This window comes from Mustela erminea, chromosome 3 (genome assembly GCF_009829155.1).
Source record: "Mustela erminea isolate mMusErm1 chromosome 3, mMusErm1.Pri, whole genome shotgun sequence".
Classification (NCBI taxonomy): Eukaryota; Metazoa; Chordata; class Mammalia; order Carnivora; family Mustelidae; genus Mustela; species Mustela erminea.
The window spans coordinates 113,513,912-113,531,469 of record NC_045616.1 but is presented as its reverse complement, the minus strand read 5'-3'; the positions used below and the strand labels follow the sequence as shown (position 1 = coordinate 113,531,469).

General features: G+C 35.6%; 1 protein-coding gene across 1 annotated transcript in view; it reads right to left on the bottom strand.

The window, feature by feature from the left end:
* The window catches only part of ATP10B (ATPase phospholipid transporting 10B (putative)), a 257,557-nt gene extending 240,394 nt beyond the window's left edge, over nucleotides 1-17,163 (bottom strand). Inside the window, exon 1 of the mRNA XM_032337124.1 lies at nucleotides 16,917-17,163. The gene's annotated coding sequence lies outside the window, so the exon portion shown is untranslated. The remainder of the gene's footprint in view (nucleotides 1-16,916) is intronic.
* Nucleotides 17,164-17,558: the final 395 nt, after the last annotated feature.

Below are 17,558 nucleotides of genomic sequence, written 5' to 3'. Positions count from 1 at the left end.
AGAGGAGAGATCACAACCAACACCATAGAAACATAAATAATTATAAGAGAATACTATGAAAAATTACATGCCAACAAACTAGGAAAACTAGAAGAAATGGACAAATTCCTAGAAACTTACAAGCTACAAAAACTGAAACAGGAAAAAATAGGAACTTTGAGTGTACCCATAACCAGGAAAGAAATTTAATCAGTAATCAAAAATCTCTCAAAAAACAAAGTCCTGGGCTGGAAGGCTTCACAAGGGAATTCTATTAGACACTTGAAGAATTAGTACTTATTCAAACTGTTCCAAGAAAATAGAAATGGAAGGGAAACTTCCAAACTCACTCTCTGAAGCCAATATTAACTTGATTCCAAGACCAAAGATCCCACTAAAAAGCAGAATTATAGGCCAATATCCATGTAAAACTGGATGTAAAAATTTTCAAAAAATATCAGCAAACTGAATTCAACAGTAAGTACATTAAAAGAATTACTCAGCAACATCAAGTAGGATTTACTCGTGGCCTATAGGGGTGGTTCAATATGTGCAAATTAATCAATGTGATACACCATATTTATAACAGAAAGGATAAAAACCATATGATACTGTCAATAGATGCAGAAAAAAAGAAACATTTGACAAAATACAGCATTCTTTCCTGATAAACCCTCAACAAGGTAGGGAGAGATGGAACATATCTTAAGATCATAAAGGCCATATATGAAAGACACACAGCTAGTATTGTCCTCAATGGTGAAAAACTGAGAGCCTTTTCCTTATGGTCAGGACCAAGATAAAGATGTCCACTCTCCCTTTTGTTATGTAATGTAGTACTGGAATCCTTAGCCTCAGCAGTCAGACAACAAAAAGAAATAAAAGGCATCAAAATTGGCAAGGAAGAAATCAAACTTTCACTATTTGCAGAAGACATGATACTCTATGTAGAAAACCTGAAAGCCTCTACCAAAAAATTGCTAGGACTCATACATGAATTCAGCAAAGTTGCAAGATATAAAATCAATATGCAGAAATCTGTTGCATTTCTATATACCAAAAATGAAGTAACAGAAAAAGAAATCAAGGAGCCAATCCCTTTGGGGTTGAGCTGAAACCAATAATATACCTAGAAATAAATCTAAAGAAGTAAAAGACCTATACTCTGAAAACTATAGAACACTTTGAAAGGAATTGAAGATGACACACAGAAATGGAAAAACTTAACTTGCTCATGGTTTGGAAGAACAAATATTGTTATAATGTCTATACTACCCAAAGCAATCTACACAATTAATGCAACCCCCAACAAAATACCACCAACATTTTTCACAGAGCTAGCAAAAACAATCCTAAAATTTGTATGAAACCACAAAAAACCCTGAATAACCAAAGCAATTCTGAAAAAAATAAAAACATTATTGTTCCAAATTTCAAACTATGTTACAAAGCTGTAGTCATCAAGACAGTATGGTACTGGTACAAAAACAGACACATAGATCAATGTAACAGAATAGAGAACCCAGAAATGGGTCCTCAATGCTGTGGCCAATTAATCTTCGACAAAGCAGGAGAGAATATCCAAAGGAAAAATGTCTCTTCAACAAATGGTGCTGAGAAAACTGGGCAGCTATATGCAGAAGAATGAAACGGGATCACTTTCTTATACCATATACAAAAAATAAATTCAAAATGGATGAAATACCTTAATATGAAGTAGGAAACCATCAAAACTCTAGAGAATAGCCAGCAATGTCTTTGACTTTGGCCATAGCTTCTTCTTACTAGACACATCATTACAGCAAGGGAAACCAAAGCAAAAATGAATTACTGGGACTTCATCAATATTAGAAACTTCTGTACAGGAAAGGAAACAGTCAACAAAACTAAAAGACAGCCTATGGAATGGTGAGAAAATATTTGAAAGTGACATCTAATAAAATTAGTGTCCAAAACCTATAAAGAACTTAAAGTCAACACCCAGAAAACAAATAACTCAAATAAGAAATGGTAAGAATATAAGAATAGACATTTTTCCAAAAAAGACATCCAGGTGGCCAACAGACACTTGAAAAGATGCTCGAAATCACTCATCACCAGGGAAATACAAATCAAAACTGTAAGGAGATACCACCACATTCCTGTCAGGATGGCTAAAATTAACAACACAAGAAAAAACAGGTATTGGTGAGGATGCAGAGAAAAGGGAACTCTCTTGTGCTGTTGGTGGGAATGAAAACTGGTGCAGACACTTTGGAGAACAGTACAGAGGTCTCCCAAAATGTTAAAAATAGAACTACCTTACAATCCAGCAATTGCACTACTAGGTATTTACCCAAAGAGGGAAAAAAAAATACAGATTTGAAGGAGTGCATTCACCCTGATGTTTATAGCAGCATTATCAACAATAGCCAAACTGTGGAGTGAACCCAAATGTCCATCAGCTGATGAATGGATAAAGAAAATGTGATAAGTATATAAAATGGAATATTACTTAGCCATCAAAAATGACATCTTGCCATTTGCAACAACACGGATGCTAAGTGAAATATGTCAGTCAGAGAAAAATACCATATGATCTCATTTATATGTGGAATTTAAGAAAGAAAACAGATGAACATTTGGGAAGGGGAGGAAAGAAAAAAAGGAGAGAGGGAAGTAAGTCAAAGAGACTCTTAACAATAGAGAACAAACTGAGGGTTGATGGAGGGAGATGGGTGGGGGATGGGTTAGATGGGTGATAGATATTAAAGAGGGCACTTGTTATGATGAGCACTGTATATAATCAATGTATTCTATTCAATAAACCAATATTTCACTGTATATTAACTACATAAGATTTAAATTCAAAGAAGGATTATATAGTGTGATAGAGTGGTATTTATTCCAGTGATGCAAGGATGGCCTAAAATCTACAAAAATCAATCAATCAATCAATCCTCCATTTTAATGGTCATTTTAATAGATGCAGAAAAATATTTGATGAAATTCTGTATTGCTTCTTGGCCTTTTGGCTAAGATCAAGTGATGAAAATCCATATCCACTCAAGATAATCACTCTTAACAAAGGGGTATAGAGGGAACATATTTCAATGAAATAAAGGCCTTATATAAGAAGCACATAGCTAACACTGTACCCAAGAATGAAAAACTGAATATTCTAAAAGTTTTCAGCTTTTCCTCTAAAGTCAGGAACAAGACAAGGATGCCTACTACCACCACTTTTATTCAATATAGTTTGGGAAATTATAGCCAGGTCAGTTAGGCAAGAAAAAGAAACAAAAGTCATCCAAATTGGAAAGAATTAAAATTGTCTCTATTGGCAGATGACATTGTATATGTAGAAAACCCTAAAGAGGCCACTAAAAACAAAACAAAACAAGAACAAAAACTGTTAGAACAAATTCAGTAAAGTTACAGGAATACACAATTTGCAAAAAGCAGTTGTGATACTATATACTAACAATAAAGTATCAAAAAGAGAAAATAAGAAAATGATTCCATATAACTATATCAAATTGCAAAATACTTAGGAATAAATTTAACCAAGAAAGATCTGTACACTGAAATCTGTAAGAAACTGATGAAAGAAATAGAAGAAGACACAAATAAATGAAAAGATATCCTCTGTTCATAGAATTTTCAGTCTCTTTCCAGTCTAAAATTAATATCATTGGGCCATCTATAGATAGTCATCTCTATCAAAATTCCAGTGGCATTCTTCACAGAAATAAAACAAGCAGTCCTAAAATTTTAATGGAATCATAATAGGCCCCATAGAAGCTAAACCAATCTTAAGCAAGAATAACAAAGTTGGAGACATCACACCTTTTGATTCAAACCAAATTAAAAGGCTTTTAAAATCAAATCACTATGGTACTGACATAAAAACAAACACTTCAATGGAACTACATAAAAAGCCCAGACACAAACCTATGCACATACAATCAATTAACTTATAACAAGGAGCAAAAAAATACAACATACAATTTATCTTTGAAAAATGGTGCTGGGAAAACTGGACAATTATATGCAAAAAAATGAAAGTGGATCCCTGCCTTATACCATATGCAAATATTAACTGAAAATGGATTAAAGACTTGAACATGAGACCTGAAACCATAAAACTCCTAGAAGAAATTGTAGCATGAAGCTCCTTGACATCAGTCTTGGCAATAACTTTTGGATTTGACACGAAAAGCATAGGCAACAAAAGAAAAAACAACTGAAACAACATCAAACTAAAAAGCTCTTTATAGCAAAAGAAACCACCTACAAGATGAAATACTACCTATGGAATGTGAGAAAATATTTGCAAATCAATTATCTCACTAGGGGTTACCACATAAAACATATAAAGATCTTATACAACTCAATAGACAAAAAAACAATCTGATTTTAAAATAGTCAGAGGCTCTGAATAAGCATTTATCCAAGGAAGACACACAAATGGTCAAAGGTACATGGAAAGGAGCTCAATTTTACTGATTACCAGAAAAATACAAATTAAACTATAAGTAAGATATCACCTCACACCTACTCTATCTCTCTCCATCTCCCTGGGCCTCAACTTTTCCCTGAGATACAAAAATATTGAAATTAAGCCAGTTAGTAACTTTACAATGGCTTCTAAGTATTCAAATGAAAGGAAAAGTGACATGTCTCTCACTTTAAATAAAAAAACTAAAAATGATTAAACTTAGTGAAGTCGGCATGTTAAAACTAAGATACATCTAAACCAGGCCTCTTGCTAAATAGACAAGTTGTGAATGCAAAGAAGAAGTTCTTGAAGTAAATAAAAAATGTTACCCTTGTGAATACACAAAAGGTAAGAAAGTACAATATCCTTATTACTTATATGGAGAGAGTTTTAGTGGTCTGGATAGAAGATCAAACCAGCCACAACATTCCCTTAAGTTAAATCCTAACCCAGGGAAAGGGCTTAACTCTCTTCAATTTTATGAATGCTGAGAGGTGGGGAAGCTGCAGAAGTTTGAAGTTAGCAGAGATTGGTTCATGATGTTTAAAGAAAGAAGGCATCACTATAACATAAAAGTCAAGGTGAAGCAGCAGGTGCTGATATAGAAGCTAGTAGACATATCTAGTAGATATAGATATAGAATCTAGACATATCTAAGGTAATTAATGAAGGTGGCTGCACTAAACAAAAGATTTCAATGTAGACAAAACAGCCTTCTGTTGGAAGAAGATGCCATTTAGGGCTTCATAGCTAGAAAGGAGAAGTCAGTGCATAGCTCTAAATCTTCAAAGGACAGATCGATTATCTTTTTAGGGACTAATGTGGCTGGTGACTTTATGTTGAATCCAGTGTTCATTTACCATTCTGAAAATCTTAGGGCCCTTAAGAATTATGCTAGATCTACTTTGCCTGTGCTCTATAAATGAAACAACAAAGTCTGGATGACAGTTCATTTGTTTACAGCATGGTTTGCAGAATATTTTAAGCCTCCTGTTGAGACCTACTCAGGAAAAAAGCTTCCTTTCAAAATACTGCCACTCATTGACAATGTACCTCTGATGGAAGTACAAGAGCTCTGATGGAGATGTACAACAAGAAGAATGTTGTTTTCATGCTTGCTAACACAACATCTATTTTGCAGCCCACAGATCAAGTAGTAATTCTGACTTTAAGTCTTAAAATTAGAGAAATACATAAAGTCTATAGCTGCCATATATAGTAATTTCTCTGACAGATCTGGTTGTGGTGAATTGAAAACCTTTTGGGAAGTATCCATCATCTTAGGTGTCATTAAAAACATTCATGATACATGAGAAGAGATAAAAATACCAACATAAACAAGAATTTGGAAGAAGTTGATTTCAATCCTCGTAGATGACTTTAAGATTTCAGTTGGAGGACAAAATGGCAGATATGGTAGAGATGACAAGAGAACTAGAATTAGAAAGAGAGCTTGAAGATGGCATTGAATTTCTGCCTTCTCTTGATGAAACTTGAATGGTTGAGTAGTTACTTCTTATAGATGAACAAAGAAAGTGGGTTTTTTTCTTTTGAAATGAAATCTATCCCTGGTGAAGATATGAAGACGTTTAAATGACAACAAATAATTTAGAATATTTACATAAACTTAGATGATAAAGCAGTGGCAGGTTTTCAGAAGACTGATTCTAATTTTGAAAGAAGTTCTACTGTGGGTGAAGTGCTATTGAGCAGAAACACATGCTATGGAGAAATTGTTTGTGAAAGGCAGAGTCAACCAATGTGTCGAATGTGCTTTCTTATTTTAAGAAAATACTATATCCTCCCCACTCTTCATCAACCACCACCCTAATCAGTCAGTAGCCACCAACACTGAGGCAAGACCCTCCACCAGTAGAAAGATTATGACTAGCTGAAAGCTCAGATGATGGTTTGCATTTTTTAGTAATAAGCTATTTTTAAAGTTAGATGTAGTTTTAGACATAATGTTGTTGCACACTTAATAGACTACTGTATAGTGTACACATAACTTTTAAAAGTACTGGGAAACAGAAATGGATTTCATAGAGCAAAAATTTCCAAATTTTCTCAGGTTCCTTAGTGTCTCAGGACTTTTTTCATAATGTTGCTACCCCAAAAGAAATACCTAACAGTTCTGATTATTAAGTAGTTAGCTCCCAGCAACTTAATATTTATGTCCCAAGAACTTAGAAGCTATGCTTGAAAAGTACACAACAATTAAAAGAAAAAAGCCTAGTTTTTAAAATTTTATTCTTAAGTAGTCAAAATAACCTACTAATGGGATGTGTGTGCCTTCTGGGTACGACACAGCTTCTGAAATTTTAGTCAGATTAGGTACAGCCACCCTTATTTTTTCTTCCACATTGATTTTTGCACGTATTTACTTTAAATCAGAGCTGCCTTTAAAATATGCAAAACTATGACACGTTAAAAAAAAGACATGATACAATCTAATGTTTATATTGTGAACTACCAGAAGCTATTACTTTGTCCAGTTTCTGACATGTTGAGTATTACTGTTTCTCTAAAATTAAAAAAAAGTATCTGACAGTGTCCTGGGATGCTTTGGCACAGTTTGGGAACCATGATTTTGAATCACATTGAACAAAAAATAGTGAGACACAAGGGAATCCATTAGTGTGATTCCATTTGCATAAGATTTAAAGAACAGGCATATATGCTTTTTTCAACTTTAAGGAGAAAAAACTAAGGCCAGGAAGTTAGCAACATTATTAAGTAAAAAACCCAGCATTCAGGCCCCTAAATTTGCTATCTAGATCTTACAGTTAGGTCTCCCTTTTAAACTCAGGGGTGGGGGAAAAGGATCTCAACATAATTTTAGAACTGAAAGAGATCTTGGTGATCATGTAGTCCACATTCCTCATTCTACGAAGAAAAAGTTGTAAGCCCAGAAACAAAGGAGTGTCCAAGTTCACAGAGTAGGTAAGTGGCAAATAACAAACTTGACCCCATGTCTATAGTTCTCATTCTACTTTGCCTGTCTTCCACATCTATTAGGTTGTCTTTGCATCCTTCTAGCACCCAATTAGAACAAATGCTCCTCATTTAAATCTCTGCCCATAGACAATACTCAGTAAATGTCATTATGGGCCCCATAATGAACAAGGATGGACTAACCTCTCAGACACAGCAGCCAGCAGAGGTTACCACTGCAGGGTTCTGACAACTAGCCTAGGCCTAAAGCAGTCTTTTTTATTTTATTTTTTTAAATAAAAAAAATTATTTTTTTCTAAAGTAGTTTTTTAAACTTGACTATTTTTTTTCTCATTGAAGGTGATACATGCTCATTATAGCAGATGCGAGAAATACTTAAAAGTAGAAAAAAAAAGATCATCATTGTTTTATGACCCAAAAAAAACTCCTACTAATACACTGATAGTTTTTTAGCTTTCCCCCATAAATAGCTCATAGACAATGTTTTACTCTAACATATTACAAGTATAATTGAGATTCCTGCCAATTTTTAAAAATTTTTATTTTTCACGCATGTCTCCTCTTCACCCTTGCCCCCTGGTAACTATCCACCTGTTATCTGTATCTAGGAGTTTGTTTTTCTTTTGTTTAGGTTTCACATATAAGAGGGGTCATATATGTCTTTCTCTGACTTGTTTCACTTAGCATAATGCCCACAAGTTCTATCCATGTTTTTGCAAATTGTAAGATTTCATTTTTTATAGCTAAATATTCCAGTGTGTGTGTGTAGACATATATACATATATATGAACTACCATATATATGAATCACCACAATTCTTTATCCAATTTTATGGTTATCTTATATTTATGGCTAAATAATATTCCATTATGTATTTATATGCCTACACTGTGTGTGTGTGTGTATATATAACTATACATAGTGTATATACATATATACACCCATAGAACTGCCACAATTCTTTACCTAATTCTCTTTATTTCTTATTCATTTCTTTATCTATTTCATCCATCAATGGATGCTTAGTTGGCTTTTTTTTGTTGTTGTTGTTTTAATTTTATTTATTTATTTGACAGAGATCACAAGTAGGCAGAGAGGCGGGCAGAGAGAGAGAGGAGGAAGCAGGCTTCCCGACAAGCAGAGAGCCCAATGCGGGGCTCGATCCCAGGATCCCGGGACCATGACCCGAGCCGAAGGCAGAGGCCCTAACCCACCCAGGCGCCCTGGATGCTTAGTTTTCCCCCCATATTTTAGCTATTGTAAATAATGCTCCAATGACCATGAAAGTGCATATATCTTTTCAAGGTACTGTTTTATTTTTTTGGGTAAATACTGAGAAATGCAATTGCTAGATCACATGGTAGTTTTATTTTTAATTTTTTCTTACTGTTTTCCATAGTGGCTACACCAATTTACATTCCCACCTATTGCATGGGGTTTCTCTTTTCTCCACATACTTGTCAAAACTTGTTATTACTTGTCTTTTTGATAAAAGTCACTCTAACAGGTATGAGGTACTATCTTACTCTGGGATCTGCATTTTTCTGATGATGAATGATGTGGAGCATCTTTTCATTCATTGTTGTTGATCTGTAGGTGTTCTGCACATTTTGAAATCATAGTTTTTTTTGCTATTGAGTTGTGAGGTCTTTATATAGATATTAACCCCTTACCAGATACATGATTTGCAAAAATTTTCTGCCATTCAGCAGGTTGCCTTTTAATTTTGTTGATTGTTTCTTTTGCTGTCTAGAAGCTTTTTAGTTTGATGTAGTCTCACTTGTTTATTTTTTATTTTGTTGCTTTTGCTTTTGGTGTCAGATTAAAAAATATATTGCCAAGACCTATGTCAAAGAGCTTAACATGCCTATGTTTTGTACTTTCTAAGTGATTTTCAGTTAATTTTTGTGAGTGTTAAGATCGTGGTCAGTTTTATTTTGCTTGTGGCTGTCCAGTTTTCCCAATATCACTTATTGAAGAGATTGAATTTTCCTCATTGTATATTCTTGTCTTTTTCATAAATTGATCATATGTTCATGGACTTATTTCTAGGCTCTTTTGTTCCACTTATCTATATGTGTGTCTTTATGGCAATACCATACTGTTTTAATTATTCTAGCTTTTAATATAGTTTGAAATCACGAAGCATAGTATCTCTAGCTTTTGTTCTTTCTCAAGATTGTTTTGGCTATTTGGATCTCTTGTGATACCAGACAATCCTAGGATTATTTGTTCTACTACTGTGAAAAATGACATTGGAAATTTGACAGGGGTTGCATTGAATCTGTATAATGCTTTGAGTAAGTTTGGACATTTCAGCAATATTGATTCTGACAATCCGTGACCATGGGATATTCATTTATTTGTATTTTCAATTTCTTTCATTAATGTCTTATAGTTTTCAATATATAGGTCTTTCACTTACTTGGTTAAATTTATTTCTAGATATTTTGTTTTTATAAGTAGGATTGAAGAACAAACATTTAATTCTTGGTAGTAAAAATTAGGATTTTGGTTACATTTGTGAAGATGAAGAAGGCAATGATTGAGGACGGGGCACATTAGTACCTTCCAGAAAGCTAAAAAAAATTCTAATTTTGATCAAGTAGTGGTTTCTTGAACTATATAGAACTACATACATTTGTGTGTTCATTTTATTATAATTCAATCTGTAGACTTAAGATTACTCCATTGGTTTTGTGTCACATATAAATAGATAAAAGGTATTTTAGTAAAGTGAAAACATTTTAAACAACAAAATATAAGAAATTATAGCTTAGGGGTGAAACCCCTCTGATACCCAAGCCAAATTAAATATTTTCTTGTTGGGGCACCTGGGTGGCTCAGTGGGTTAAGCCGCTGCCTTCAGCTCAGGTCATGATCTCAGGGTCCTGGGATTCAGTCCCACATCGGGCTCTCTGCTCAGTGGGGAGCCTGCTTCCCTTCCTCTCTCTCTGCCTGCCTCTCTGCCTACCTGTGATCTCTCCCTGTCAAATAAATAAATAAAATATTTAAAAAATATTTTTTTGTTAATCTTCTGTTAGAGCATTATCTACTATCCTGTAATTATATGCTTATTTGCTGGCATCTCTGGCTAGACTGTGAGCTTCTGCAGGACAAGGGCCATGCCTCAATTAACCCTATTCCTTAGTGTTTCAAACACAACATGAAAGGAGGTTAACCATTTTTGAATTAAAAAAAAATATATATATATGTATAAATGTACTAACAGATTGTGGAATACATTGCTTTTTTTTCTCTATCTTATCCAAATACCCTGAGTAATACTTCTATCTGTGGCCTTTACTTTTACAATTCCTTATATTTTTAAATAATCATTTATAATCTCCAAAGAATACATTTTTTTAAAGAGAAGGGAATGAATACACACCCACACCTGCACCCACACACTTTTCTTTAAGAATACATTTATATACCAAGAGTTCTAATGTTACTCATAGTATACAGTTCATGAACCAGTGCCCATGCATGAATTGATTATTAATGGCTTACAAGGTAAATAAGAAAATAATATATGTTTAGAAATGGGTACAATTTGGCTCTATTACAATATCTAAACATGTGTATAGTAAACTCACCTCATGTATGACATGAACTATGTACTAGTCATTCATGGTAGAACTAGTCATTAAAGATGAATTAGACCAAAAAAAGCTCCTTTTTAAAAAAAGATCTTACCTGTTTATTTGAGAGAGAGAGAGAGAGAGCACTCACAGAGGGAGAGGGAGAAGCAGATTTTCTGGTGACCACAGAGGCTGGTGTGGGGCTTGATCCCAGGACACTGAGACCTGACCTGAAAGTAGACGTTTAACCGATTGAGCCAGCCAGGTGTCCCAAAAAAGATCCTTTTTTTAATACATGGTTTTAAAATCTCTGCCATTGAATGTTAGAGCTGGAGAAGACAAACACCATTATTTTACAAGTGGGGAAACCAAGACCTAGAGTTTAGCCAGATCCTAATTGCCATGCTAGGAATCTTTACACTATAATGCCACCTGCATTCCTTACATTAATGAGTTTCAAAGATAAAATCAGTATCACTGCTACCATTATTGGCAATAACAAGTGCAGATACTATAAATACACATTTAATGTTTATAAGGTAGAACCACATGAAATTGCTATTTTTATACATTAAAAAAATGGTCAAATATCTGTACTTTCACATGACTCAATTCATTTGAAATGCTAGGAACAATATCAAGTGCTTTAAAGCCTTAAAGATGCAACTGGAGCCAGACTACATAATGTCTGGTGAGTTAAGTTCTCTCTGGGGTCTGTTCCCATAAGCATAACCTGGAACTAATAACTTAGGCTCAGATTTATGGAGGCTTAAATGATCCTAGCCCTTAGAATGACACCTGGCAAGTAGTAAGAGCCAAGTGACTATTAGCTTTTTAAATTATTTCCAACATTAATTCTCAGAACAGTCTTGTGAAGTAGAAGCATTTTATTCTCACTTTATAGATGTGGAGACCAGAGCTTAAAGAGATAGGGAGATAATAACTTGAACCTTTGTCCATCTGACTTCAAGCACATTCCCTGTACCTTACTTACATAGTAATTTTCAATTAACTGACAGCTGAATTGAGTCAAATAGTCCCACTGGGGTCTTTCATCAGAAGTGTCAATATCGGAGAGCATCTATCTTCTGCTTTAATAGTCAGTTACATAAAAGACAGTCAAGCTACTTTACATTATGATTGAGAGAAACTAAGTTCACCACTTTTTTGCTCTGTTTTTAGGTCTGATTGATGAGAATGCTATAAACAGTAGGCAAGCTGATGGTTGTCACCTCTGATTTCATAACAATCCCAGACTGTAGTATACACTTAAGTATTTCTTTCACCTGCCAAAGGAACCCAAACTCCAGCGCACCATCCTCTGGAATGCTGAGAAGGGAAAACTCAATGTAGCACCTGCTAACTAGAACCTGTGCTATTAAACTTGGTCAACATTTTGTACAAGATCAAAAACAAACAAACAAACAAACAAAAAACAAAAACCCAAAAAACATTGCCAATGCTTTCTCCTTAAATAGAATACATAGTCAAGAAATTCCCTTGAGGAACAACAAGATCTGATTGAATTTTTCAGAATTTTCTATTATTCTATCAAGTTCACTTGACAGCAAAGGACAAGCTGCCTTTCAAATGCTATAAGTGAATGCATCAGCAATTCAGAAGAAAAAATGTGAGTTATTAAGTAGGAATGAGTCTCTCTGAATATATTTACATCAACTCATGGAAACCACTGTCCTCAGAAACCTCCATGACAATTTATTTTCTAGTCTCACTACTGCTTTAAAGTTGACAGATGATAATAAAATACAATGAAATTACCTTTGAGCTCTGAAATGTACATCAGCTCACACATTCCTCATGACTTGATTTTTATTTTTCCAACACAGCTCATTCACTTTCAATATTATTCCCAAGTACTCGAGGTTTATAGCTGGGGAATATAGCTACTAATGCCTATTTCATGTTTGCATAAAGATAGGAAATACGGATATTATTATATATGCTTACACACACACACACACACACACACACACACACACACAACATACATGTATATACATATTGGTTAGGAGTTAGAAGGGACTTTTGAGATAAACAAGTCTCCTTTTGTTGCCTTACAAATGAGGTTTTGGAAGTCCAAAAAGAAATGGTATCCTGAAGGCCACACAGGAAGCCAACTTCCAAATAAAGCTTGAGAGAATAGAAATGTGGCAAGAGAATAAGAATGTGGCAAGTAAAGTAACTGAGCATTACAGCCAGTATTTCTCATACATAAGTTCTTACACTGCTTCTGTGATGTTAGTATCATCATTCTCAGTTGATGAAAAAATTGAAGCTAGGAAAAGTAGTACAGACAATATTCTTTGTACTATGCCAGCATTTCTCTGAATGTATCCACTCTGGTGTCACTGATTTTTGCCATATCTGCACACTCTCTATTTTGTTTTCTTAACCTTTTCCTTAAATTGAATGAATGCTATATTTTTAAGATTTATTTTGAGAGAGAGAAAGAGAGCACAAGCAGGAGGGGCAGAGGGAGAGGGAGAGGAAGAGAATCTCCAGCAGACTCTGGACTGAGCCTGAACTGGGGCTCAATCTCGTCACCCTGATATCATAACCTGAGTGGAAACCAAGAGTCAGCCACTTAACCAACTTTGCCACCCCAGGTACCCCTTGACTAAACACTTATTAAAACACACACACACACACACTTTTTTTTTTAAAGATTTTATTTATTTATTTGACAGAGAGAGATCAAAAGCAGGCAGAGAGGCAGGCAGAGAGGAAAGGAAGCAGGCTCCCTGCTGAGCAGAGAGCCCGACTCAGGACTCGATCCCAGGACCCTGAGATCATGACCTGAGCCGAAGGCAGCGGCTTTACCCACTGTGCCACCTAGGTGCCCACACACACACTTTTTAACCACAATTAAATGTACAACAAATATAATGGGCCATAAACTGAAGGTATCCATAAAAGTAAACAGAAAGAAACAAAATATCACTAAATTCTAGCTAAATTCTGCCACTCTCTAAAGACACAGGATTTGAATCCTACTCCCTTTGTTGAAAAAGAAGATTAGCGAAGGTGAGAGAGGTAGGTATTAGAGGCCTATGAACATCAAACAGAGACTTAAGTAATGAAAGAGAATAAAGACAGGAAATCTTTCACTACTTGAAAGTCATTGTTTTCCTCTCTTGGATTGTTCCGAGTCCTGCCCTTGTACCTCCTCCTCACTTCGAGAAACCCTGCAGCACCTGGGCAGATCCTTCAGGTTACGGTTCTCTGACTCTCTAGTAAGCACTGGTAGCATCCTGGAAGCTTGTTAAAAGCATATTTTTTGAGTCTTCTCCAGGGTTTCTGATTCAGTATGTCCCCAGTTGGGCCCAAGAATTTGCATTTCTAATCAGTTCCTAACGAAAGCTGATGCAGCTGGCCCAGGAACCACATTACCAGAACCACAACTTTGGGTCATAAAATTGGGGAGGAAGAGATTGAGGACATATGGTGGCATGGGCCTCTGTATGAACATGACACCGTTAAGTTCACTGGTGAGTGCTGGGATTTGGAATTCTTATTTAATGAAACAGGTAAGACAAAGAAACACCCAACGTATTCTTGTGGTCCTGAATTGTTTCTTCAATCCAGTGAGTTCAGATTGATACTACACCACAACAGCAGCCTGCAACAACCTTGGCTTAGAGGTCAAAGTACCTCCTCTTCAGTAATACAGTTTGTTTGTAGGCAGCTAACTATCTACAAGGCTCTCTGCATTGGTGGTAGCAACCCGTGATCATTAATACTAAAAGCAGAAAATAAGGTCCTCCTTCTTTCCTCTAGATGTTAAGGAACATTTAAAAAATGCCATGGCTGTTCCCATTCTCTTGTATGGTTCTCATTAATAACAGTAACTAATAACTAATTAATAACAATAATCATTATTTTTAATAGCAATAACTAGTCATTGTTAAGTGCCTTCTATAAGCCAATCATTGTGTGTACCAGGTGTTTACCCAGGAACACTTTCTGTTTCTATGAAAATATGTGAAAATTTAGGTAACGTGTCTGAAATCACACAATTACTAAACAGATCAGAGATTCGATTCCAAGTTCAATTCCAATGCCCATTTTTTTCTAAGCCACACCACTGCTATTGTCACTACCCAATTATCAATCTCTTAATAGCAGCATATTTTATAGGGACCTAAAAGATGAGAAGGAAAAATCACTCCATAAACTTGAAAGTTTTAGAAGGAAATTTTAAAATGATGTCACCAGAACAGGAGAAACTAGCGATATTTAATCAGCAATGAAGATAGAGCTCACTCAGTTCAAATCAGGGTTGAAGAATATCTGGCTAAATTTTAATTTTAGGAGAGTGGGCAAATGTGTAGAATGAATCTCAGAAATCTGAACTGTTTCAGCTAAATCAGGAAGGAGATTTTTATTTCCTCCTGACATGGCAAGGACTATTTGGAGAACTGGTATGGTAGAAGAGTTAACAATAGATTGTGAGGCATGAGCCTTGGACTCTGGTCATTTTTTTGTCTCAGTAACTGAAGCTTCATTTCTCTGGGTCCCAGTTTCACCATCTGCATAGCAGGCAGCTGGGTTAAGCTCCCTTCCTGGATCTGCCTTTAAGAATGGCAGATTCCTTCAACTGGATTTATTAGCACCATATATGCCTCAAAATGATAATACCCATCTCTCAGTGCAAGGAGAATATGGTTTGGTTGCAAACTCAGCATGTGGGTTTCAAACTTCAGTCTCTCGAGAACCTGTTTATCTACCCATATGTGAGGTTACTCTGTTATATTCTTTGGCAAATATGCGGCGACAACTAGAGGAGAGATCCTGAACCCTTCAAGGTAGACATACAACTGATATCCATATAAATGGAATTTAAGAAATGACTTAGCTGATAAATTTTTAAAAAGTCATCAATGGCAATGAAATGACAAATTCAGTAGGTGTTATTAGGTGCAATTATAGTAACATCTAGAAAGAAAACAACATCTGTGATTTGCTTGATTAATGGCTTAACAGAACAGTGCATCTGTTAATGGATTAACATTCCTAGCACTCTTCACTCTATGTCTTCAAGATCTGGGAATAGAGAAAGTCTTATGGGAGAAGAAAGGAGAAGGTTCTCAGGTTGGCTACTGAAGGTCTAGGTCTTTCCCGGAATTTCAATTCTCCTCTGACTACCTTGACCACAGTTGTGTAGCAATTTAAGAGGACAAATTAATTTCACCAGGTATATGAACTCTGTAGGCTAAAGAACTACTTCTCAGAGTGTGATTAAAAAAAAAAAATTACTTTTCGCCTGTGGTTGGAGAGGTTTTACCCCATGTCACAACAGGATTATACTAAAGGTGTTCCTCATCGATTTGCCTGCACACACGGGGCTTTTTCTGAAGGGAATACTTTATACTCAGACACTAAAAATAGTTTTCTTTAAACATCAGTTTTTTCCTTTGAACTCAAAGGAGAGTCAAAATTCCTACCTATATGTGCCACAATGTGCCAGCTTTGGAGTTTATCAAAATGAAATTAGGAAGGCGTGTAATAATCTCATTCTCTTCTTCTAAACTGTACTTTCTTTCTGCTTTGAGAATAAGACACAAGACACCAACTCCATTTTACTTCCTCAGGCTGCATTGGATAAATGTAATATATATTATTTATCATAAAACATATACAGGTTCATTCAGGCAGCAAACTCTTGCATAAGGAAGTAGGATTTGCCATCAGCTTTTCCTGATGAAATCAGTTAAAGAAAAATGCAACATTCTGTTACAAAAGGGATGTGGCTCTCTACCCAGCAAGCCAAATGACATTTCAAATGCAGGATGAAGAAAAGTAGGTATATATCATGGGCTTGATTCAAAACTGAGGATTAGTGATCATAGGAGGTAATCATCCCCCCATCACAGGGAAAGGGTCAGTTGTTTACTTACCCCAGAAAGGCTGTTGTCTCTCCTGAGAAGACTCCAGTAGAAACCATGGAGGATAAACCGTGGCCCGGTTTATCCTGAACAGCTTGGCTAAAATATCATTTATCTTGCCCATGGCATTTTTCATTTCTCTGATTATATCAGATAGTGTCAAGACAAGGCATTAAGCTAACCCTGTCTTAGAAACTCAGAGAAGAACATGGCCTGGCAAATAACAACTGTGGCCTGTAAAGGAAGTGGGGAAAAACAAGCCGCCGCGCTAGGGCCACAAGAGAAAGAGAAGAATAGCAGGACTGTGTGAGTGTAGGCCCGGGGCCCAGAACAGTGAAGGCAGTGTTCTTGGCTTGGCTGCAAATTTACACAGCACCATCACTGTTAGACATGGGTCTTGCATAAATTTCTACTTTCTGTGAATCAATGAGCCAGCAATATAAAAATTCATAAGTGATTTTATTCTCTATACCTGGTACAAGAATGACTTTGTCCATTTACCTTTTGCAATGCATGTAATTAAGTGTGAGACAATTATAACCTTGTAGTTCTCCTTGGGGGCCTGGAACATAACTCAGTCGCTGGGTTTCAAGGGCACTTAAAGAGAGAAAAGACTCTCTGCGGTGACTTTTATACACATGCTGGTGATGAATT